The sequence below is a fragment of the Mixophyes fleayi genome, chromosome 4, assembly GCF_038048845.1.
Source record: "Mixophyes fleayi isolate aMixFle1 chromosome 4, aMixFle1.hap1, whole genome shotgun sequence".
In the NCBI taxonomy this organism is placed as follows: Eukaryota; Metazoa; Chordata; class Amphibia; order Anura; family Limnodynastidae; genus Mixophyes; species Mixophyes fleayi.
Window position 1 is genome coordinate 282,452,905 of NC_134405.1, and position 24,236 is coordinate 282,477,140.

The following is a 24,236-nucleotide window of genomic DNA, read 5'->3' on the forward strand; positions in this document are numbered from 1 at the left end:
AGTGATTTTATAGTCCCATTGTGTGCTGGATATGTGGACTTTGTTGGTAGGACATGGGTGCAGGCAGGGCCAGACTGGGACTAAAAATCAGCCCTGGCATTTGAAGCATACAGGCCCACCTCTGTTGATGAGCAGGAAAAAACTGTGTGCCGCTGCGCAGCGGCGGTGCCGCCAAGGGCGAGGCCACATTATTTTGGGGGTGTGGTCAACATGGGGCATTGATAAATACATTTTAATAAAACATTACATTTATCAGGCCTTCCCGATCCACATAACGCCACCCCCCACACCCCACCCCAGAAACACATTACAACATCCCAGTCCACTGTACTTATCTCTGCTTCTGATGCTGCTAACATACATCAGGGTGGGAACTTCCTGTAGTGTGAGCAGGGAAGCTCTTAGTCTCACAAGATTAATAAATCTCATGATACATAGAGCTCCTCGTCTTGCTCTGCAGGCTGTGTCCTCTCCAGGGACTGGGTGCAGCTATCAGATTCCTCCTGCTAACCAGAGCTGGATTAAGGCTTGGGGTGCCCTATAAATAATGCATACATTTTTCTGGCTGTCAAAAGTCCTGATTGTCAGCAGTGTAAAAAAATATATTTAGCACTCCAAGTGCTTTTGGGGTGTCCCCCATTCTTTTGCATACATTTTTCTGGCTGTCAAAAGTCCTGTTTGTCAGCAGTCTAAAAAAATATATTTAGCACTCCCAAGTGCTTTTGGGGTGTCCCACATTCTTTGGCATAAATTTTTCTGGCTGTCAAAAGTCCTATTTGGCAGCAGTGTCAAAAAAATATATTTAGCACTCCCAAGTGCTTTTGGGGTGTCCCCCATTCTTTTGCATTAATTTTTCTGGCTGTCAAAAGTCATATTTGTCAGCAATATCTAAAACAATTTGTAGCACTACAAGTGCTTTGGGCTCAGAATGGCTTCAAAGTAGTCCACATATGAGCAGAATGAGCAACCAGGTTCTGTCACCAGTCCTGATGGTAGTGTTCCCAGTACCTCATCTGGGAAAGGCGATGTCAAACTACACAGTCTTTTGAAATCAGTCAAAAAAACACACAATTTTTTTTTTTACCGTGCTGAAGCGAAAAAGAAGTGTAACTGAGGAAAAGTTAACTGCCTATAAAAAAGAAATTGCCAACATGCCATTCTACACATGCAGTGGCAAAGAGAGAATGAGGCCTTTACCTTTCTCTATTAGTGGCAGATCCAAAAATGTTACCGAGCCTACAAGTGGTACACAACTACTGTTAAGCGTCAAAGCCGAGCTGCAGGATAACAGTAAGGCATTAGAGGATAATGTTTGCTCTTAATCACAAATGACACCAATCCCTGTGGAGAGTCCATCCAACAGTGGGATGTCTAATCGTGAGCATTCTGTTAGTGTACCCATAAAGAGGGACCCTTTCAGCAGTTCTGCTGATGTGTGCCTGAACAGCCTGAGTGTAGCCGGTGATACACAAATTGAGGATGCCACTTTGGAAATAGAAGAGGATGAGGGGGAGATTTGTGTAGGCGACGAGGGCGCTAATGAGGATGTTGATGAGGATGAGGTTGTTTGTGTAGGTCCTGCACCAGTGGCAGCAGTTCTGGCACGTGACAAGAAAAAGGCCATTGTCATGCCAGGCCATAAAACAAAAAAATCCACTTCTTATGTGTGGAATTATTTCTACCCCAATCCAGACAACAACTGTATAGCCATTTGTAGTGTATGTCAAGCCACAGTCAGTCGAGGGAGGGACCTTAACCATCTTGGAACCTCGTCTATGTTACACCATTTGACGAGAGTTCATGGCAAAGTGTTGAGAAAAGCTGAAAGTTCTTCCAAAAGAATTACAAGCACTCCATCATCAGCTAGGACCCTCCAGCTCACCAACATCCCGACGACTACAAAGTACACCCACCACACCATCCTCATCAATATCCTCAGTAGCGCTCGGATTAGCCCTGCATCCCACTTATTAAGGTTGGATGACTCCTGCACTATTATTGATTCCTCTGAAGAGAGCGTTAGTCCCACTGCTGCTGCTGTTGCTGCTGCTGGGGGTGAATCGTGAGCCCAGAGGAAGGCCAAGAAAAAGAGCAATCCTACAGCAGTCACCCAGTCGCCAAGCGAATCACAGACGCCATGGTTGCCAAGTTAGTGTTAGATCTGCGTCCAATATCCACAATAAACGCAGCTGGTTTTTCACAGTTAATTGAGGTTTTGTGTCCGCGTTACAGAATTCCATCACAACACCATTTTTCCCGTAAAGCTATTCCACAACTCTTCCAAAAAGTGTGTAGAAATGTAGAGATTGCGCTGAAAAATGCCATTCTGCCCACTGTCCACTTAAACACAGATATGTGGACAAGTGGAAGTGGTCAAACCAAAGACTATATGACTGTGACAGCCCACTGGGTTGGTCATTCACCTTAACCAGCAGGAACAGCAGCAGCATGTACACCACTACGTAACATTTGTCACAGGCAGGCCACTCTTTGTATCAACGGCTTCACTAACAGGCATACAGCTGACAATTTGTTACGCAAACTGAGAGATGTGATTGATACATGGTTTATACCACTTGGACTCTCCCCAGGATATGTCATTTCTGATAACGCCAACAATATAGTGCGAGCATTACAGCTGGGTGATTTCCAGCACATTCCCTGTTTTGCTCACACCATCAACTTGGTGGTGCAGAGCTTCCTACAAAATAACTGTGGGGTGCAGGAGATGCTTTCGGTGGCCCGCAAGATTTCAGGCCATTTCAGGCATTCTGCCACAGCAGGTAGGAGATTGCAGCAGCTCCAAGAGCAGTTTAACTTGCGCTGCCACCAACTTAAGCAAGAGGTGGTAACTAAGTGGAATTCCACCCTGTACATGTTTCAGAGGATGGAGGAACAGCACAAAGCCATCCAAGCGTATTGCACAAGCCATGACATTGGGAAAGGAGGCAGCATGTATTTCACTCTTGCACATTGGGGAATCCTTTCAGTGCTGTGCAAGGTGCTGAAACCATTTGAAGTTGTGATGTGTGAAGTGAGTGTAGATTGTGCTAGTTTGAGCGAAGTCATTCCTTTAATTAGACTATTGGAAAAGCAGCTTGAGAAACTGAAGGAGGAGATGAAAGCAAGCAATTCCGCAAAGTATGTTGGCCTTGTCGATCAAGTACTTAATTCGCTTCACAATGATTCTCGAGTTATTAAGATCTTGAACTCGGATCAGTACGTTTTGGCCACTGTTCTTGATCCAATGTTCAAGACCTACATTGAGTCTTTTCTTCAAAATGAATGAGATGTGAACTTTTGCAAGGAGCTATTGCTCAGCAAGTTGTCCGCTGAACTGGGCCTTGGCTTGCCGACGTGTCCTCCTTCAGTTTCTCAAGCAGCTGCTGCTCGTAAAAAATTAAATTTTCAAAAAAGAAGCAGGGAAGACGCAGAGGGCAGACCAGAACAGTTTAACATCTGGGCTGGTTTGAAGGATTTTTCTAAAAAATGTGTGACCTTGCCCATAATTCCATCCAATATGAATATTGGATGGAGAATTATTTTCAAGAGGTAATTAATATGGAAATGTCATACAGTCCCTTTCCTTACTGGGAAGAAAAGCAGGCAATTTGGAAACCCATGTACAAACTTGCTTTGCAATACTTAAGCTACCCACCCTCCAGTGTGTACTCTGAACGAGTGTTCAGCACAGAAGGTTACTTCCCAAAAATGTGGAGAAAATTATGTTTATAAAAATGAACTACATCTTCCACGAGGAAGGCCTTTACCATCCAAGACCTCCAAGCACTGACTGTTCTCTAATGGCAGATTCAAGCGGCGATGAATTGATAGTCTGTGATGATGACATACACACTGATGAGGGTGAGGATGAAGCTCAAGATGGTGATGATAACATCTTTTTAAAACTTTCTTTTTAAGTGTAGGGTGCAATCTACCCCCAAAGAGGAAAGAGACTTGGAGCATTTCCATATCACATACCGTCTTGAAAGGCTGCTGTTTGGGGAATTTCTCTTTAAGGATAGGGTGTCATACACAGAGTGACCCAAACTGTCTTTGTCCATTTCTCTAAATATTGTACAGTCTATAACAGCTGAATTTTTGGGTATTTTATACAAGTGGAGGGGGGCCTAGAGAGACAGAAACCAAACTGCTTTCTCCATTTCAAATAATATTGTACAGACTATAGTGGCTGAATTTTTTGGTATTTTATACAAGTGGAGGGGGGCCTAGAGAGACAGAAACCAAACTGGCTTTCTCCATTTCAATTAATATTGTACAGTCTATAACGGCTGAATTTTTTGGTATTTTATACAAGTGGAGGGGGGTATAGAGAGACAGAAACCAAACTGGCTTTGTCCATTTCAATTAATATTGTACAGTCTATAACAGCTGAATTTTTGGGTATTTTATACAAGTGGAGGGGGGCCTAGAGAGACAGAAACCAAACTGCCTTTGTCCATTTCTTTACATATTTAAGTATAAGTGTAGGGTGTAATATACATCCAAAGACGATGGCTGCATTGCCAATATTCATAGATGGAGAGGAAGACAATCTGGTTTGTGTGTCTAATTAATGAAGGCCTACCAGGAATTAAACTGTTTTTTGGATAATTTATTAGCTTTACAATTACATTACTTATCCAACAAACAGGTGGAGCACTAAATTTGGTTATTTTAGGCCCAAAAACATAGATTTTTTTAACAAAATTGCAAAACAAAACCAAACAAAACCAAAACCAAAACCAAAACACGCAATGACGGTTTGGCAAAACCAAAACCAAAACACGACGGTAATACAGATCCAAAACCAAAACCAAAACACGGGGGTCAGTGAGCATCTCTAATTATCGTAGGTATGTAAGGTGCCACATTGCTTCGCAGCGCTGTATAGTAGGGAAAACAGGACATACATAATACAAGGACATACAAGACAGACAAAATAAATGCAGACATAAAACCAAAGAGTAGATGACCCTGCTCATTAGAGAGCTTACATTTTAAGTGGGAGAGGCCACAGCTGAAACTAAAGGAGTGAATACGGCTTACAGTGGAGATTGGGACAGCTGTGAGTGTGTATTAGTGTGAATAGATTCATCAGGGATAATATAAGCTTTAAAAAAAAGGGAAGGGTTTAAAGATTTGAAGGCTGTGTTGGAAAGGCTGACTGGGCGTGATAGTAGGAGAAGTAGGCGCGAGTGAGAGGCGATTACCAGAAACGAGACAAGGCACAGGTCAGAAGTAGCTCTAAGAGGGAGAGCATTTTGATATGAGATTTGAGATGTATGAAGTGCATTGCAGTTTGCTACTTATGGGGCTGCATAGCCGCAGACTGGTCAGAGTGCCCGTGCTGACCCCTGTCTACCGGCTACAATGGAAATGTGAGCAACAAAAATGGACTATGGAGCCATGGAAGAAGGTGGCCTGGTCTAAAGAATTACATTTTTTTTACATCCTGTGGATAGCCGGGTGTACCTGGGAAAGAGATGGCACCAGGATGCATTATGGGAAGAAGGTAAGGTGACAGAGGCAGTGTGATGCACTGGGCAATGTTCTGCTTTGAAACCTTGGGTTCTAGCATTTATGTGGATATTACTTTGATATGTACCACCTGTCTAAACAGTGTTGCAGACCAAGTAAACCCCTTCACGGGAACAGTATTCCCTGATCTTGCGCCCTGCCACACTGCAAAAATTGATCAGGAATGGTTTGAGGAACATTACAAAGAGTTCAAGGTGTTCACTTGGCCTCCAAATTACCCAGATCTCAATCCATTTGAGCATCTTTAAGATGTGCTGGTAAAACAAGTCCAAGCCATGGAGGCCCCGCCTCGCAACTTACAGGAATGAAAGGATCTGCTGGTAACATCTTGGTGCCAGTTACCACTGGACACCTTTAGAAGTCCATGAATCGATGGGTCAGAGCTTTTCTGGCAGCACGAGGGGGTACTACACAGTATTAGGCAGATTGTCTTAATGAGTATGTTTGAGTCCATAACATCCACGTTCCATAGCAGTAGATTTTATCACAAACATTTGTCAGTTCACAATTTTGGGGGGAATTTATGTGTGTATATGTGGAGTCATGTATATGAAAAATAAAGCCAGATGATTGTACAATCTGAAAAATATTGACACTTTTTTTTCTAAACATGTAGGATGTGTTTATATTTATTTAAACAAAACATTAGTCATTTCAATAGTTAATACATGTATTGTATATTAAATTTTTCTTCTGGGGGAGAGTGATCTGGTTAGGTGGCGATATTGTCGGTGTCAATGCAGCCCACGCCCTGCACAAATGATCATTGATGCAGGCCAATGCCGTAGTCTCCAGGGGACTGAGGTCCAAGGATACCATGGGACCACTGCAAATGCATGTCTGCAGTGATCCCTCAACTTGTACTTGAGGTGACGCTTAAATTATTGCCACCTGTGTGAAATGTTCAAAGTTAACAATGTTACAATGTATACTGTCCAAAATAATTTCAAAATATATGTGTATATAGATAGAACTGTATTGGGCCTAAGAAAATTACCCAGTCATAAACCTTTTTTCTAAGACTTAAAAAAGATTGGAAAGTAGGATTGATAATGTAAAAGTTTTTAAGTTTATAAAAGAGGTTGGCCTTCCATATTTTGGATGTTTCAATTTTTTGACAAATTTTAGAAAAAAGTGTACTTGTTGTAGAGCACAATATAATAATGAAAAACAGGCATTTGCTGATCATTTTTGGACCACAGTCACTGATCTTCTAATTGGAGCCACAGCATTATCATTCACCATGATATCCTCGCAAATTCGCTGTTTAGCTGGGGCGGAAAGCTGATTGCTGGTTGTATGCAGCCTCTCCAATACAAGCTTTACCAGCACTTCAACTTCTCTCTGAGAACGATTTATTTGCTTCTGCTTAGCCACAGTGTATACAAAGGCTTGACTTGTGGTAGGTTGCTCTTCATTACCTACACCAGCAATAAAGTTAGCATTACAAGGTAATTCATTGTATATTTACTGTACTATATGTCCAACATATGTTCTTGTACTCACCACTTGAAGCAAATCAAGGTCAATAGTGATCGGACACAATTTATAATAAATGAAGAGCTGTAGTATCCAGTATAACTGTAATCACAAAATGCAGGCTCAATGATTGCCACTCCAGTTCTTATATAGTGTATGCAGTAGTTTGGTTGGGTTGTGTGTGAATGGCTAGGCATTGTAACGCCCCTAATTGCCTGATTATGGCTCACTACTGTGATTGACTGACAGATGCACCATTAAGGACAAGTGAGAGGAAATCAGCCATTTTAGATCTGGCAGAGAAGGGATCCATGACTGACATGCCTATACCCACACATGTCTTGAGAGTCAATCAGGGAGGAGAATGTTGAAACATCTCATTCACTTGCAATCATGCGGGCTACAAGCTTCACCTGTCATTGGCTTTGGGCCCTCACCTGCACAATGAACTGGTCCCTGGGTCCTTCACCCGCATCTATTTACAACAAAGAAATAAATGCTGTCTATTGAGCTGTGAGGCTTTATTTGCAGCAAAGTTTCAGCTACAAATGTAACATTGTGCAGCTTCAGCGCCGCTAGAGTGACCTAAGGAGGAGGCAACCACAGCTCTTCTCGGGATTAAGGGGAGAAATTGCAAGGCAAAATTTCACAATTTAATTTAAATTATTGGAATAAACTGTTATAATATACAGCTATATCCCTCTATAGATAAATTATTGGATCTAATAATATGGCTTGTAATACCTTTCATTCAAGGCCTGCTATGTGATTTTAGGTTTCAGAATCAGTAATTGATTATTTTAAAATAATGCAGTTTTCATTAGGTCAAGTCCATATGCCAGTGGTGTAGAGGTGTATTTATTTGGGCAATGATGGTGTAATTGTCCATATGTTGTATTTAATTACAAATTACCATTTCAACCTAACTAATGTTAGGTTATTATGTTATATATATACCATATATCATATAACATATACGTATATGGAAGAAATAAATAACAGTTATTTAAATTATAATGTGTCATATTTCCTCCAACAGAATGCCTCCATTGCTGCTGCATTGGACTCCGCATCTGTCGTCAGCAGGAGGCCCAGGAGGAGGGCCAGGAAGAATCCCTTTTCCCAGGAACTCTTGTCTCATTTTCCCCAACCCATGAAGATTCTCTTTCCCCATCCAACTCCAATCTCATTCCCAGACCCAGGATTATGATTGGCAGAGACAAGTTATGGAGATGCCCTGTAGGAGCGTCAAATAGAGGTGCTCCTGGATGAGACTGAGGAGGCAGGAACACCCTAGACCCCTGCAGAAGAATGTGAGTATCTTGATTGAATAATCTTCTATAATAGTAATTGTGTTTAGCAACATAAAAGTGTAGGCCTCGAAAATTCTCTCTTTACTAAATGTGTCCTTGCCTAGACCTAAGTAAATTTTGCCATTCAACAGATGTCTGACATCATGGTCCTAATAAGTATTTTTTGCAAAGCAATCCACCTTCTTAATATATATGCATGTGCCTCCCTACTGTTTCTGTGCTCTTTCAATCACTACATCTTTACATTTATATGCAACTTTAAGCAATTCTGGATGGGTAGAAGTAGTAAACTGCTATAAAACAAACCATTCAATGTTTCTGGCCATCCTATAATGTGCAAGTTATTTCTTCTAGATCTATTTTCCAGATTATCTAATTTATTCCACATCTGCATTTGTGTTTTCTGCAATATTGAAGCATGCTTTTTAAGGTTTACATTAAACAGGTAAATAAAAGAGAGAAGACGTGCACAAGACCTTTTCTAAAGTAAATATACCACCATAGAAGTTGATATAACACAGTTTATTTAAAACACAATTTCCAAGGAAATATATTTAAAAAAACACAGCACACCAAATTCATACAATATAAAAATAAAAAAATATTTTTCTGACATCTTAAATTACTAATCAGACCCAATTCCATTTAGTTGTTATAATCTTAGTTCACCTATAGTGCACATATAGGGAAAGTCTTCCAATAATTGATGTCTCATATGTTTGTCCTGGATTGTTAAGATGGTAACATATAAAAATAGTCCAAGTACCTTTCAAAGCACCATATTTCTTTTTAAGGATCATCACAATTTGAACAATGCTTAGGTATTTAGACTGCTTGAGAGATATACAATCAAAATGTTAGCCTGACTCTTGCAGTCTGTGCCGGCAACTTCTGACATCACCTACAACAGCTACAGTACAAATACTTAGTTCTTGGGCAAAATTTCACTCTCACCACGGTGATCTTACCCTCCTTGAAACTTTATCCAAAAGATTTTACAGAACTGATGTTTGGGTCCAATATAAAATCAAAAACTCTCATAAAGTCAATCCGGTGAAACAGAACACTCTTGGGTCTCTTATTAGTAATTTGCAGGAGCCGATCTTGACGCATGTCTCCACAGTAGTCTTGTGGGTTCCTCAGAGATAACATATTGGGTAAGATCCTGTCTTTTAAACTGATTTAGACCAATCAGAGTGATACAAAATCATTCTGAAGCCAATGTGTCAAATCACCTGGAAACTAATTAAAATTCCCTCATATAAGTCAAAATACTAAGGTGGTATCCTGTAGTTCTAGATGAGACTGATGATTTAGCAGTTGATATATTGGAATCCCTTTAAAGCGAAGATTTGACAATTTCCCCTGTAGAGAAACTACCTGTTTTTGACGGGGACTAGGATTAAGAAACAATCTGAGTTTTACACGGTGCAATACAAGACAGATTTATAGATGCTTTTATACTACCGCACTAAATGACTTTCAGAATCTCTGTGCATTAGCTGATAAAAAGAAGTTGATGGATAACTTGACAATTCAGGAAAGAAAGGACTTACAAAGGCTAACAAAAGACCCTATGATAATAATGAAACCAACAGACAAGGGTGGCGGTCTGGTAGACTTGAATACTGAGGATTATATCCAGGAATCCTTAAGAAAGCTCAATGAGTTTTTTTCATAGAAAATTGAAAACTAATCCAATCAGCCTATTCCTTGTGGAAATTAAAGTCTTTTCCAGGTTACTCTCGTTGATGGGGCATTATCCAGGGAGGAGATGGATTTATTGTTTACTGAGCACCTGTTGTGCCCCATATATTTTACTTACCTAAGATACATAAAATCACTGTCATCACAACCTGGGAGGCCTATTATTTCTGGTGTTGGGCTACTTACTTCAAATATTTTGTTGTTTATAGATACCGTTGTACAAACGCACGTCATTTCACTTAGATGGTATATTAAGAATACCACACATTTTTTGAACTTCATTGCATAAATTTAATGGCTGGAAGACTTTCTGTTTTTAACATGTGTTGTTGAATCCTTATACAACAATATACCACATGAGAATGGTATAAGTGCAATAAAGTATTTTCTTGATGAAGCTGATAATCTAAGTGTGACTCAATTGGTTTTATTTTAACATATAATTGTTTAACTTTTGATCATCAATTTTTTTTACAGATTCACGGAACAACCATGGGCACTAGGTTTTCCCCGAGCTTTGCAAACCTTTATATGTGGTTGTTTGAACAAATGTATATCTGGGATGGTGGCTTCAGGGTGAACCTAGTGCTCTACGGGAGATATATAGATGATTTATTTTTTAATTGGCACAGGGATGTGGATTCTTCTATACACTTTGCAAAACATTTGAATACTAATAATTTTGGTTTAAAATTCAATATTAATTCAAGTAGTTACCATAACAACTTCCTGGATATTGACGTATCGATTGAGAGAGGAAATATTGTAACTAAAACATTCCAATAAGAAGTGGACAGTAATCATTTTTTGAATTTTAAAATCTGTCACGGCAGGCATGGAAGAAGAATATCCCAAAAAGTCATTTGCTGAGGCTGCAAAAGGAACTGTAGCTCAGATCAGGGTTTTTTTCAACAAGCTAAGACACACTTGGATTCATTTAAAGAATATGGATATTCTCATTATCTTTTGGATAAGGCACTTTTTGACACAAAATTGATGGAAGAATGGCAAGAGTTGTTGTATGCGAACTCTATCCAAGATAACAAAACTGACCAGTTGTTGTGGAATTCAGAGGTGTACAAAAGTAGAAATTGTTCCAGGGATTGGTTAACCCTTTCAGTTTGTTCATTGGATTGTGGATGGTATGCTGACGAGAGGCTGATGTTTGTTCCAAGGAGAGCACAAAAAGAATTCCAGAATTGAGCAATAAACTGAGAGCCCAATCAGAAACAATATCTACAGGTAAACCATGGAGCCGAAAAATATGTTGGACAAAAAGTGAGGCCAAGGTCTGTGCACTAGGAAGTCTGGTTAAAGGTATGAAATGAGACATTTTATTGAAAACGGACAACCACTACCCAGATAGTATTGTGGCCTGCTGAAGAAGGAAGCTCCACAATAAAATCCATAGGCAAATGTGTCCAAGGTCTTGTAGGAACAGATAATGGCACGAGCTGACCAGAAGGGTGGTTCCTAGTGGTTTTGTTTTTAGCACAGATTTCACAGGTCATAACAAAGTCTAGAACATCTGAAGACATGATGGGCCACCAAACAGAGCGTGATATATTTTCTGTGGTTTTACAAATACCGGAATGTCCGATGGTTTTATGGTCGTGGGCCTCAGTGAGGACAGCCTTTCGTAGGTGGACCAGCATAAATAAGCGGTTTGCGGGTGTCTTAGAGGGAGCCAATTTTTGGAATCTGCGAAAGGTTATACCCAAGTCCTGGGCTAATCCTGCATGGATAATTGAAGGTGGTATAATTGGCAGTGGTTTCGGAACTGATGCCTGAGGAGAGACAAAACTTCTGGATAAAGCATCAGCCTTAGTGTTCTTAAGTCCTGGTCTATAACTGATAACAAAACGGAAGTGAGTAAAAAACAATGACCAATGAGCTTGCCTTGGATTCAGCCATTTTGCTTATTCAATATATTTGAGGTTCTTATGATCAGTGATGACTGAATTGACATGGATGGCTCCTTCCAGCTAGTGATGCCATTCTTCAAAAGCCCATTTGATGGCTAAGAGTTCTCGATTACCAACATCATAGTTGGACTCTGCAGAAGAGAACTTGCGGGAGAAGAAGGCGCAAGGAAACAGTCGGTGATTACCAGGATCTTTTGGGGAGAACACAGCGCCCGCACCAATGTCAGAGGCATCAACCTCCAGAATGAAACGCAGCTCAGGATTAGGATGTCTTAATACAGGGGCGGAGATAAATGCCTTTTTTAGAGCCTCAAAGCAATTAATAGCTTCTGAGGACCAATTACCAGGACCTGCCCCCTATCTGGTGAAGGCAACATTGGGAGCTACCAAATCGGAAAAACCTTGAATAAATCTTCGGTAGTAATTGGCGAAGCCCAAAAACCTTTGTACAGCTTTCAGGTTAATGGGCCGCATCCAATCTAGAATAGTTTAAACTTTACTTGGAGCCATAGAAAAAAACGGTAGAGGATACAATATATCCAAGGAAAGATACACTCTGAACTTCAAACTCGCATTTTTCAGGCAGGGAGGCCTAATAATTAAACATGGGTGCCTTTGATTTAACGTTGGGGCTGGTTGGGGGGAAGGAGGACAAAAGTGATCACTATTTGCTAGACTTTCCATATTTCATGTACATAGCCCTGTTTTCCAAACAGGACCCCAACATTCCAGGATCCAGACAAGCAGAAAATGGGCTTAGGACACAAGCAGCAGCGGCTAATGAATGACTCAAGAACAGGTAGGATAGAGCAGCACATTCAACTGTCCTGATTCTGGTGGAACAGTCCTGATTTTGTTTGAATGTCCACTCTGTTGGTTTCAAGCAGATCCCACTTAATAAGCAGTACAGTGTGAAGCATACCTGCCAACTATCTTTGCAGTCGGAACAAAGTCCTGAGAGACAGTCACACAGAATTGGGACTGTCCTAGAACAATAAGCAAAGTTGGTTATCATTGCCTCTGGTTTTGCAGGGGATGGGAAGAGTTGAAGTGCTTAGCATTGTCTCATATGATAGCCAGGTCATTTACATGCATTTAGACAGTGTGGTGTGCCAACTGCTTTCTAAAAATACTACATCTGCCACTGACTCAATTCCAGTTCATCCCAAAGGTGTTCAATGGGGTAGAGGTCAGGGCTCTCTGTGGGCCAGTCAAGTTCTTCCACACTAAATTCATCAAGACATGGTCTTTGTAGTCTTTGCTTTGTGCATTGGGGCACTGTTGTGTTGGAATAGAAAAGGTCCTTCTCCCAAACTGTTGCCACAAAGTTGGAGGCATAGTATTGTCCAAAATGACTTGGTATGCTGAAGCATTATGATTGCACTTCACTGAAGATAAAGGGCATAGCCCAAACACTGAAACACAGCCCCATACCATTATCCCTCTTCCACCAAACTTCACAGTTGGCATAATGCAGTTAGGCAGGTAACGTTCTTCTGGCATCCGCCAAACCCAGACTCACACATCTGACTGCCAAACAGAGAAGCGTGATTCGTCACTCAACAGAACACGTTTCCATTGCTCCACAGTCCAGTGTCGGTGTGCTTTACACACTCTATCTGACACTTGGCATTGATCTTGGTGATGTAAGGCTTGCATGCAGCTGCTCGGCCATGGAACCCATTCCATTAAGCTCCTGCCTCACAGTATTTTGTGCTTACATTAATGCCAGTGAAAGTTTGGAACTCTTCAGCTATGGAATCAGCAGAGCGTTGGCGACTATTACGCACCATGCGCCTTAGCGGTCGTTGATCCCTCTATGTGATTGTACGTGGACTTCTGTTTCATGGCTGAGTTGATGTTGTTTCGAAACGTTTCCACTTTCTAATAATATCACTTACAGTTGACCGTGCAATATCCAGCAGGGATGAAATTTCACGAACCATCTTATTGCAAAGGTGGCATTCTATCACAGTACTATGTTAGAAGTCACTGAGTTGTTCAGAACGACCCATTTTGTTTTACAAATGTTTGCAAATGGAAATTGCATGGCTAGGTGCTTGATTTTATACACCTCTGGCAATGGGTCTGTGTGCGGATCCTTCAGTTTGTTCTGTGTGTTTAGGCAGAGCATACCCAGATTCAAATGGAAAGATATTTTAAGATCCTCTTGTACTTGAATATGGGTGCACGTATGCTCGAGTTCCGTGCTCGTTTAAAAACACAACTTGTGTGCAGGTTGTATTCGAAGATGAATCACGCCCAATATGCACTTGCTATTTAATACTTGCTTTCAACAGAGGAACAGCTTTACCGTGGAACAGGCATGCTACTACAATGACTAACAACAGTAGTTTATTCTACCAAGCATAATTTCAGTTTTACTTTTCTTTGCAAAATTACTTTTCCCACAATCAACTCTTGAATATGCAGATAATATAAAAGATGTAAAAAGTGATAGACCGCGCTATTAACAGTTGCTGCTATTTCCTCTTAAAAAGAACCACACAAACATTCTCGTACAAATGGAAATCTGGATAGGAGATTAAGAGTCATCAGCGCCACTGTTTGTGTTCACATATCCCTATATATAAAGTTAGAAATTAATGATGCTATCACAAACCAATAAAAGTGCTAACTCTCAATTAGCAATGTGATGACTGAATTGAAAATTATGTGCACAAAAAAACAAATATATACATATCAAAAAATATTATATTCAGTTGATGAATATATCCATGTGTCACAACTTGTTGATCTTCCCCTCCTTGTTAATTCAAAGTGATATATAACATGTGCGTGATACAGTTTAAAACTGAAATATACATTTATTGCACATGGTTGCATACATAAAAAATATATATAAAAACATGTTAGTGTAATCACAATTAATTACGGTAACCAAATTGAGGTTACCTTTAATAGACACTTTTAAATAAACCTTTGGGATGGGGCCGATTAATGTTGCACATAACCACAATAGCTCAATTCCCTGTATATTGTAGCTTTGGGCAGAACCTTAAGTGTGCTTCTATCAATCCTTTTTTCAGTTAACATATATATTTAAATCAGTGTTTCTCCTTTATTCCCCATTATATTACAAGAAATTGTGACTATACTGAAGTTCATTATCATCAACAACATTTATTTTTATAACGCCAGCAAATTCTGTAACATTTTACAATTGGCAACAAACATTAATAAAACAATACTGGGCAATATATACAGACAAAGATGTAAGAGGGCCCTGCTCACAAGCTTACAATGGGACAATGGGAGTTTGAGACACAGGGGTAAGTACTACATCATATTTCATACTGGCTCAGCTAGAATGCAAAGGTAAAAAGTATTGAGTGTGCTGTATGATCAGTCACAGAGAAATGTTGGTCAGAGGGTTGTTGTCTTGTGTTAGCTGTGTAGAGGTTGGTAATAGGGTAACCTAGGGAAATTAAGATGGTGGTTGAGTAATATTATAAGAACTATAGCTGACTCAGTGATAGTAACATACAGCAGTAGCAGGAGGGTCCCTGGGACAGCAGCAGTTCAGTAGAGGCACTAGAGGTATAGAACTATAACTGATTTGAAGATGGTAACTCAGAGCAACAGCAGGTGAGTCACTGGTACAGCAGCAGTTCAATAGAGGCAATAGAGGTGTAGAACTATAGCTGATTCAATTATGGTAACTTAGAGCGGTAGTAGGAGGAATCCTGAGAGGTAGCGTCCATACGAGGAACGAGGAACGAGGAACAGCAGGAGAGTCAGACCGAAGGGAGCCAGGTCCTTACAGAGAGTGAATGAACTCGAAGAACAGGCATCGGACAGAAGGAACTGGGAGGTTTAAATAGTGCTTCAAAATACCAGGATCAATGGGAACAGGTAGAAGGTCATAAGTGAGGGCAGTTGGCTTGAACATGCGGAGAGCAAGAGGCCAGATAGTGGATGTTATCCACGGGTGTAATCAGGATACCAGGGTCACCGATTACAGGAGGAGGATAACAGCGCCGGTGCCCGTCCACGAGGCCGGCGTGTGACAGAAGGGCATGGGAACTGAGAGATGGGGCAGAAATGTGAGAGAGAGTTTGGGTTAGAATTGTGTTTTTCAGAATAGGAGAAATCACTGCATGCTTGAATGGTGATGGAAAGATACCAGTAGAGAGCAGAGAGAGATTACAGATTTTAGTTAGACGTGGAATGAGCACAGGAGACAGGGACCTACTAATTTGTGAGGGTATGAGATCAAGAGGACAGGAGGTAGAGTAGGAAGATAAGAAGAGAATAAAAACTTTATCTTCGTTTGTGTGATCAAATGAAGAGAGGGTGTCAGAGGGTGCTGAGAAGGAATTGAGCTGATTGCTTGTCGATGGAGATGATACCATTTCAAGTCTGATCTTATCAATTTTGTCCTTGAAATAGGTAGCAAGATCCTGGGCACTGATTGGAGTCGGAGGGTTTGGAGTGGGAGAAGAAATTTAAATGTGCTAAAAAGGCGTTTGGAGTTAGAAGCCTGAGCATTGATGAGGGATTGGAAGTATGTTTGTTTTGCAGTGTCCAGAGCATTTCAATAGGAGTGGTAGATAGAGGTATAGGTGATAAAAATCATTAGACATACAAGATTTACGCCAGTGAAGATCTGCTTTACAAGAAAGATTTTGTAGATTTCATGTTACGGTTGACAATGAAGTCTAAGCTGTGCATGAAGAATCACTAGAGCCGCTTGATCAAGGGCAGTTGTTAGAGTTTGGTGAAAATGAGGAACTGCCCTATCAGGGGAGAAAAATGTAGAAATTGGGGAGAGAAGGTGTTGGAGAGGTGGAAAACTATTAAAAATCAATGGAGTTAATATTCCTGCGGGTATGAGGAGGCTTGGAAGAGTTTGGCAGCGAGGAGGATAAAGAACTGGGGATGAGCAAGTAGCTAATAAGGTGATGATCAGGGAGAGGTAAAGGAGTGTTAAGGAAGAAACTGAGCATAGTCTAGAGAAAACAAGATCAAGACAGCGGCCATCCTGATGAGTAGAGGATTCAATCCACTGGAAGAGGTCAAGTGAGGAGGTTAGAGAGAGTAGTTTGGAAGCAGCATTGGAATGTGGATTAGCAATAGGAATGTTGAAATCACCCATGATGATGGTGGGGATGACAGGAGAAAAGATTTGGTGTGTATATGGGATTTTATTATTTTTATTAAACTGATGTGGTGTTAAAGAGGGTGTGTTATGTATTTACTGTGTTTTGTTTTTTTTATTATATTTTTGTGGTGTTAAATGGTGTGGTGGTTTATGTAACATTTTGCTTTGTGGAACTACAGGTCACAGCCAGCCATGGGTGTCAGGCCATGTTGGCACTTGTGGTTCTCCAAATGCCATAATGACCAGGCTGCCATGGGTATGCTGGTGCTTGTAATTATACAAGCATCAGCATGCTCAGACTGTTTAGGGCACCCTGGCATGCCTGGGAGTTGTAGTGCCACAAAACAAAATGGCGTCTGTTTATTTTTTTATAACTTTAATTGTCGTTATTATCCTACACCCACCTCCCAGGAGTGTAGGAAGAGCCCTAGTGCTTTCAGCACTGGGCTGGTTATTTCTAGAGGGGGGGACCACTCACTTTTTTTTGCAGACCTCACTCCTTAAAGAATTCTGCCCAGTGCTGAACAGCTGTTAGGATCTTACCTGTTCCCCGCTCCGCTGCGCTTTCGGGTCTGGCAGCTTGTCATCTTCAGCCGTGAGCGCTCTCCCTGATGGCGCCGCTGCACTTCCGGATTGTCGCAGCAGGGGTCATGTGACTCTGGGCGGGGAATTCAAAAACTACTTATTCCTGCTCTGACACGCTATCTGTGTCAGAGCAATGTGTTTCCTGTTCCTGGCTACCTTTCCCTGTGTACCTGACTCCTGTGATCCTGCTCCCTGTGTACTACTATATTTCCTCAGACTCCTGTGTACCAACCTGGCTGTGACCTGACTATTCTTTGGCTTTATCCCTGGCACCGCGAATTGGACTGACCATCCCGTGTACCGACTTGGCTGTGTTTTTGACAACTCTCTGGATTTCCCTCTGGCACCGTATATCTGATGATCTCCTGTGTACCGACCCGGCTGTGTTTCTACTCCTCTGGATTCATCTCCTGCTACGCACACAACTGACACCGTGCATCAAACCGGCTTCCGCTTCAGACCTCCAGACCCTGGAATTCACGGCTAACCTGGGGGCCGCGACCTGCGGTTCTTCGGCAGCAAAATCCATCCTACCTTGCGGTGGTTCTCGGTGAAGACCGGAAGGCCGTTAGACTCTGCGTCCTAGGTAATCCTGTGTAAATACTGACTAAGGCATCAGAACCGTAACAACAGCCTGGTGTTGGTATGTCATTATGGCAGGGGGACCCCTGTCGCATGTCTCCCTGCTATAGTGCCACCCATCCCGGCTGGTTTGCCTAGTGCTGGTTGCATGAAAATCAGAGGGACCCCACGCAAATTTTTCCCCGATTTTCGCTCAACCAGCCGTAGGCTGGCAGCACTAGGGTTAATAAAGGTCAGACGGGGGGACCGCACGCATTTTTTGGTTTTCACAATTTATCTATTTTTAAACTTTTGACAGCCGCCGGGATCTGCGGTTGTATAGGCAGACCAGTGTAATAGTAATGAGTTTACCAATTTTGCAGCTAGGAAGCAGCGTGTTGTATGTAGCGATTTTTAAAGCAAACTCGGGAGAGTTTACTTAATCGCAGCTTCATACATTTGGAGACTTGTATAGCTAGAGTGGAAAACAGTCGGGACTTCGATCTCTAACGATTTTTGAAATAACGATTTTGACAGAAACACATGAAATCTCAGGTTAATACATCATCGAGTTTCAACTCTCCCAAGAAAATCGTAGGATTTTCAAAATCAGAGCTTGATATATTTACCCCCAGGAATAGGAATATGGAGTTTCAGGTGATTACTGACTGTTGTCATTGTGTAGCTGTGGTAACAGGCAGAATGTTCATTTCCTCCTGTTTAACTCCAGTATAACTCCGAATTATATTATTTAAATCTTAATACACTTGTAACTACAAACAGAACTATACACACTGACTAAGCAGCCATTCTACAATAATTAAATATGGTTAACAAACACATGTGCTCAGTGTTCTTCAATCAGACCCTCAATAAACTCCCCAGCAAACACTAGCCATAAAAGATTTAAAAATGAAAATGAAATAAAAATGCACTTTCCTAATACAAATTAGACTCTGGTGTAGCAAGGTAAGAATAATTACCCGCTGATGAAAGAGAGGAAGCAGATAGTAGTCACTTCTCATAGCCTGGTATAGAGATAACTGATAACTAATAAGAAGTATGGTATAACTCTGAATTACGCTATTTAAAGTTGAGTTTTTAGCTAAAGTAAAATAAAAGATGTGTGAATATATTGATATTCAGTTTACTTAAGTAGGTCATGGATCAAGCTGAAGCTTTATTTTATTGTACAAATTTTTGTCGAAGCCGAAGATGGTGAACTCTTTGAACCAAAGAGATCCTGAACCTACAACACCAATGATTACCTTACTATTGAAATAACAAAAATAACATAAATATAAATAAGTGCAGAAGATAAATTAAATGTTGATAGATAACAAAACTGAATTTTTTTGGTACATCTGTATGTTATTTTTGAGATAGAAATTTCTGTGCATGCAGTTATTTGAGGTACACTTCTAGAACGCAATGTGTGTGACAATTTGTCAAGATTGACAGTGTATATATGCACCTTTATCTAGAATAACACACAGTAAAATATTTTATTTTTCATAGGTTTCCTGTTTCCTATATGATCTGCAGACAGAGAGAAGAGAAAAGTTCAGCTAAGGTCAGGTTTCTTGGATTTCATTGTTTCTTGTATATATTTTTACATGGGAGAAGCTGAAAGAGTTTTCATTTGCTACATAAATGTTTTTTTTAAAATACAGATCAGAAATAACAAAATAGGCAAAGTTTAATTATAACAAAATCTATTGATTTGCATACCCGTTCATAGCCTTAGGGTAATTTTAAAGTAACTTATGTCTGAAGCACAAAAAAATCTGTAAGAATCAATTAAAAAAGTAGAACTATTTGCCCACTATTACAAATCATTTAGAGCAAGATTCATTACTCTCTACCTTGTTTAGATGACATTTTATTCTTATGATCCACCGGTAAAGGTTTCAGTGTAGCTTTTGTTATGACAATATTCTTTTTGAACACTGGGAACTTGGTTTAAATGGTTCCTGGTCACATCCCTGTGATTAACAGCCCTGTTTTAAACTTTGAAATTGTCTCTGTGGGATGTGGCAGCCATTTTGTGATATTGTATATAATGGCTGCATTAGTGTAGGCCCAGAACACAGAGGAATAGAATTACATTAATGAGATATCAAAGTCACCAGGGCAAATATATATGAAAGCAACATGTTTTTCAATGTTCAGAAATTATTTAAAAATATACTGAACATGATCACCTATGCATCCCAAGCACACTGCCTTAACACTATAATGTTACCATATAGGTAATTTTTTATTAAATAAAATACTGTAGTGTGTAGAAGTATAAGGAAAACTGTTTAAAATTAAATAGTATAGATAATAGTATGTATGTATATATATTGATATATATGTTGTAAGAAGTAGATGTGTTAAGATATAGTTTTATGCATAAATGTATCATATAGAAACTTAGTTTTAGATAATAAAATCTGATATCTGATTTTGAGCAAACAAATTTATGTTTGAAGTGGAGATGCTCAGGCTTGGTTCCCCGAGAACCAAACACAACTGAGCTTTTTCGGAATTGAAAACGAGGCAAAACATCATCGTTATGTCGTCGGATCTCGGATCTCACGAGTTTTGAAATCTATAAGTACCGCCCTCCCCGGCGATCTAGCGCCATTTCACAAAGGGACACAGAAGGGGTATCACAGTCTGTAGAGCAGCAACATAGATAGACTAGAAAGAGGAGGGGATAGCAGAGTTCAACAACGTCTACAGTGATATTCAGGAGAGCTTCATTGCTCCATTGCTAATTCTCATTGCTGAAATACAAATACTAGGACTGGCAGGCTTGGTGTAATTCTGCAGTCACATTCTACTGTGTTATATAGGTTACACACAAAGAGGAGTCTTCCATGCTAAGTGTCAATGCTGAAATACAAATACTCGGCCTGGCAGGCTTTTCTTCTGAGTTTGCAGTCAAATTGTACTGTGTTATATAAGTTACACACAAAGGGAAGAGCTCCATTGTTCCAATGCTAATTGTCATTGCTGAAATAGAAATTATAGGGCTGGCTGTCTTGGTCTAAATCTGCAGTTACATTTTACTGTACCATAGCTCACTCAGAAACAGGAGAGGTGGCAGAGTTCAGTGCTGAAACAGAAATTGTAATAATAGGGCTGTCAGTGTTCTTAAAAGTCTCCAGTGACATTCTACTGTGCTATAGCTCATACAGAAACAAGAGGGGTGCTATTGCTGTTGTCACTCTCCAATCTCAGTCATGATGATACTAATCCCTCTACCTCATGTGCTGAAGCCTATGTTCAAGTGCATAGTGGTTTTATGTCACGGAAACAAAAATGTAAATAAAAAGGTTGTACCTTTTTAAAGAAAGAAAAACGTTCTAATAAAGGTTCTACCCAAAATATTACAACGCATACCAGCATCAGGTAGCTCCCTTCTCTTAGCTAGATTTCAGCACCTGCAATCTACACTGTCATCATATTCACCCTCATCATTGTGTACATCTTACTCAAAGAATACTAATTCATCCCCGCTGGAATCCACCATCACAGAAGTCTGTGTACTTTGATGTTATTGTCGATAATGGCCTTCCTCATGGAATTTGTAGTTCATTTTATGGCAGAGCGGTCACGATATTTGGGCAATTTTTTTAGACCAGCCCAAATGTCAAAATGTTGTGCTGACTCAACTGCATCACCACTGGGTGTCTTGGGAAAGCTTAGGGTTTTCCTAGAAGCAGTTGCCAGAAAAACTGAAGGAGACGTTGTTGTGTCATGTACCACTTGAGCTGTCAGCATGCTGACCAGGAGCTCATTGCTCCTCTTATTATCTGGGACAGTGGGAAATAAAGACATAGCTCTTAAACCTAGGATCAAGCACAGTTGGCAAAATGTAGTGATCTGATTTCAAGATTTTCATAACTCTTGGATCCTGGCGAAGCGAATTAAGTACTTAATCTACAATTGCACGATAGTTCACAGATTTGCTTTGTTTAATTTCCTCCTTCAGATTCTCTAGCTGCTTCTCAAAAAATCTAATTAGGGCAATCACTTGACTCAAGCTAACAGTGTCTGCATTCTCTTCACAGGTGACTACTTCGCTGGACTAAAGTACAATTCCCCTCAAATTATATTCTTCTTGCAGCTGTTGCATTTTCCTACATACTGTTGCACAATCCAGAAAATGACCCTAATTATTTCAGGGACAAAGACAGCATCTCCTGCATGTCATTGTTATTTTTAAAAAGTTCTGAACCACCAAGTTGATTGTGTGAGCAAAATAGGGAATGTGATGGAATTATCATCGCTGTATTGCTCCACACTTATGGAATTCCCATACCAGGCTCAATGGGACTTTCCCACAGCCTTCAAATCTTTAGATGCCCTTTTATAGAGATAGGTTGCACCCTCACAACTATCCCAATCTCCACTCTGAGCCACACTCTCTCCTCTTGTTTCAGCTGTGCCCTCTTCCCTTTAGAATGTAAGCTCTCTAATGAGCAGGGTCTAAAATATCCTTTGTTTTCATGTCTCCATTCATTTTGTAGGCCTTGTCTGTGCTTGTTTTACGTATGTCTTTTTTTATGTATGTCCATGTCTTCCCTACTGTACGGCGCTGTGGAGCACTGTGGTACCTTACAAATCTATAGATAATAATAATAATAATAATATGCCTCTTAGTGAAGCAGATGATACAGAGTGTACTGCCTCAGAAAAATGTGGCATACATGGGTATATGCTGCTGCTGTTCCTGCTTGTGAAGGCGAATCACCAACCCAGTGGGCTGTCACAGTCATATAATCTTTAGTTGGCCCAGTTCCACTTGTCCACATATCTATGGATAAGTGTACAATGGGTAGAATGACATTTTGTAGCCCAATAATTAAATTTTTATGAACCTTCTGGTAGAGGTGAGGAATAGCTTTTCTAGTAAAATGGTGTTGTGATGGAATTTGGTAACGGGGACACAAGACCTCAAGTAATTGTCTAACACCAGCTACATTAATAGGGGATATTGGACACAGATCTATAACTAGCACAGTCGCCATGGCGTCTGTGATCCGCTTTGCGACTGGGTGACAGCTTTCAATCTTGTTAAGAATTGTTTAACAGTCAATTGTTGTAAACTGCTAGTAGTCTTTTTCTTGGTCTGCTGCTGGGTTGAAGATCCACCCCCAGCAGCAGGAGCAACAGCAGTGGGCCTAACGCACAAAGATTCTTCTGAGGAGTCATGTATAGGGGTGGAGTCATCTCACCTTAGCAACTTGGATGCAGGACTAACTCCGATCACTTGTGATGATATTGATGATGAAGGTGTTGGGGGTGTAGATTGCAGGTGCTGGGATCTAGATGAGAGAAGGAGGTAGCTGATGCTGGACTGCTTGTTGTTATTTTTTTAGCATAAGTTTCTGATTTTCCCAAGAGCTTTCCATGAACTCACTTCAAATGGCTTAACATGGATGAGGATCCTAGATGTTTAAGGTCCCCACCTCTACTGATTGTGGCCTTACAAATGCTACAAATGGCTAGCCAACTGTTTTCAGGATTTGGGTAAAAATAATTCCACACATAAGAGCTGGATTTTTTGGTCTTATGCCCAGGCATGACAATGGCCTTCTTATCACTGGTAAGAACTGCTGCAGTCTTTGTTTAAAAGTGTATAAAATAATATTGTGACCTGTGAGGTGGTCAAAGTTGACTGCAAATGACTTGAAATTAGTGTTATTGAGGGTAATAATAATGTAGGAACAAAAAAATAGCAAAATTATGTGATTTTAGCATATTTTAGCAATTTTTCTAAAAAATACAGATCCAAAACCAGAACACACGCTGGCGGTTTTGCCAAAACTAAAACACGAAGCTAATCCAGATCCAAAACCAATACCAGTTCACGGGGGTCAGTGAGCATCTTTAGATTGAAGCAAGGAGAAGCATGTAATTCTTGCATATAAGAGAAGCTATTGAGATTAGGCCATAAAATGCAACTTACATTTAGAGGGTTTGAACAATTATGTAAATAGAACA